General features: G+C 46.0%; 1 protein-coding gene across 15 annotated transcripts in view; it reads right to left on the bottom strand.

Moving 5' to 3' along the window:
• Positions 1-2752, bottom strand: part of LOC106882391 (trithorax group protein osa) — a 656478-nt gene that overhangs the window by 447334 nt on the left and 206392 nt on the right. The window lies entirely within an intron of this gene.

Genomic DNA, 2752 nt, shown 5'->3' with positions numbered 1-2752 from the left:
TATATATTACGTCTGTTGTGGAATGAGCCTGGGTCTGCCTGACTCAACCTGTTTTGATTAGTCTAAGTTTGTGTATGTATATATGTAATCATTACACATGCACATACACATATACCCATTACACGCGCGACCCCCCACCACTCTTACCGGGAAGTAAATATTACTATCATATTGGTGTATTCGAGAATCATTCTTTCTGTATATTTCTCAGAATAATCATCAAAGTACTCTCAATGAATAAATTCCACCTTAACAAGGGTGGAGCGTCCAGATTTCTTCTGGTGCCTGGAAATCTTCCTAGGAACGTTCGCTTTTTAATGCAAATGGGTGCTTGGACCGTCACTTAAATATACGCTAGAACAAACCTGTTCTGATGTTTCCAATTGTCTGGCAGGTACCAACTGCGTTGGCTTATTCAGATCGTATGTAGATAAAATATTCTGTAGGCCAGTAGACAAGGATAGCATAGATATCCATAATTCAAAGTAAGCGGCTATACAGTCCCCAAAATTGTGATTTGTACCGTCAATCTAGATAGGCTACGTAATAGGGATCCGGAATATGAGCGCATCGTTCCCAGCATACCAAGCTTGCAGAAACTGGATTATCGAATTAGTTTCGCAAGCATTGATGAGGGAAAACGCTAACAGTAAACGGTGGCTCGCGACCGACGTGCTTACGATGAGATTGGTCCCTGACTAATTCTTCAACGCGAAGCATGAATGCTTAATTGCCAGAGCTAAGACACGAAGGTTCGAAAATCGTTCGATGGGACCAACTGGCAGAGGTGCAACATGGTAAGAAATTCTGTCTTTAGTATACCATGATGAACGCTTGCTGTTCGATCCCAAGCAGATGTGGACCGCTTTTTAACAGCACACTGCTCGACTGTACAGGACGACTAGTGGGTTGGATAGCAGGATGGACTTCACTACCTACCTCTACGGTCAGCTACAACACTTAGCAATGAAGGCGGAGTGCTGCAAAAAGTTGATAACAGCCACGTAAACACATGAAGTAATGTCTAACTGTATGAGGGGCAAACCGTTTTTCTTGGATTGTCTATTCAAAGAGCTTTGCCTTTATATGTCTGACTTGTTTGGCGACCTCTTGACAGATATATCCAGCAACTGATAGCAGAAAGGGAAAATCTACGTTCTCGTGGGTCGAAGAACGGTAGCGTTGCCGAGGAAAGACCCGAACAAGGAGGATCACGTCCCACAGGCCAGGCAGTTCATATGCTGTCCGCACTCTCTACTTGACGGTCTGGACATGCCATGGTTAATGATGTGCAAACACGAACTGTGGTTACGACAATGCTGCACTATTGGCTCAAGCAATGACTCAGAAAGGCGCTTGTTATACAGAATGTCGTCAAAAATTCACAGCCCTCTACTAGTCGTTGGTTGGTAGAGATTTCACATTGACCTCCTATAGAGGACCAGTGGTAATCAAAAGTGACGACAGGAATCCGGTTACTGGAGACTGAACACATCGTTGCCGGCACGTAAAGATTTCAGAAACCAGATTAGTGAACTAGTTAAGAGGGCTTTGACGGGGGCAATAGTCAACAATAAAGGGTTTTTCGCCCTTAAAATGGCAATTAGAATAGAATCGATAAGGTTTAGTAAAGGACTAACAGTAGAACGAAACAGAGTAGAGACAGAGCTAGTCAAGAAGTTAGACGAGGCTTTTAGAAAAGGCATCGTGACAGACGTGTTCCGAGCGAGATTGGCACTCGACCAATTCTTCAACACGAAACACGAAGGTTGCGTTGTTAGAGCTAAGGCGCGAGCAAATAAACATGAAGGAACGAAAGCCGTTCAATGGGCCCGAATGGCAGAGGCACGGCGTGACAATATATCCACGATCCGATCCTTGTCGAACCACGAAAGGCAAATGATAACTGATCCGGAACAGACGTGTGAGGCCTTTAAGCGGAGCTTCGCTCAATTGTTCGGTTAGTCGCGTCGCAGGATGGATTTCAAGTACTACCTCAACAGGTTGCCGTGGTTCTCGGTGATGGAAGCGGAGCGCTGCGAAAGACTGATAACAGTCTTTGAAATACGGGAAGCAATGGCTAGCTGCACGAGGGGTAAATCACCTGGTTTGGATTGTCTGCCTTATGAGCTTTACGCTTACATGCCAGACTTGTTCGGTGACCTCTTAGCAAACGTTTACTGCAACTAGCAACAGAATGGGAGAATTCCTGGTTTCGTGATCCGAGGAGCGGTGGCGTTGCTGAGAAGAAACCCGAACAAGGGGGATTGTTTTGACAACTTTAGGCCCATAACTCTGCTGAATGCAGAGTTCAAAATTCTGGCCAAGGTATTAGTTACGAGGCTGGCACTTGTCGTAGGGGATCTGGTAGGGGAGGCACAGACATGTGCCATCCCGAAAAGATCCATCCACGACAATCTCCACCTCATGCGATACATCATTGAAAAAGTGGCTAAAGAACCTAGCACGGGTGGGGCCTTGATCAATTTAAATCAGTTCAAAACTTTCGATAGGGTGGACCATCTATTCCTGGCAGCGGTCCTCAAGGCAACTGGTTTCGGGCCTGTATTCAGAGGCTGGATCGCTACAATACAGAACAACATCTGTTCAATGGTCAGAGTGAACGGTCACCTCTCAGAGCCGTTCAACATCATGCGCTCGGTCCGGCAAGGTTGTCCCCTCTCGTCTCTCTTGTACGTACTGACTCTCGAGCCACTACTACACAAACTGGAAGCGTTGAGAGGCATCCGAC

Source organism: Octopus bimaculoides, chromosome 7 (assembly GCF_001194135.2).
Source record: "Octopus bimaculoides isolate UCB-OBI-ISO-001 chromosome 7, ASM119413v2, whole genome shotgun sequence".
In the NCBI taxonomy this organism is placed as follows: Eukaryota; Metazoa; Mollusca; class Cephalopoda; order Octopoda; family Octopodidae; genus Octopus; species Octopus bimaculoides.
Note: the sequence above shows the minus strand (reverse complement) of the source record. Positions and strands in the feature narration are given on the sequence as shown.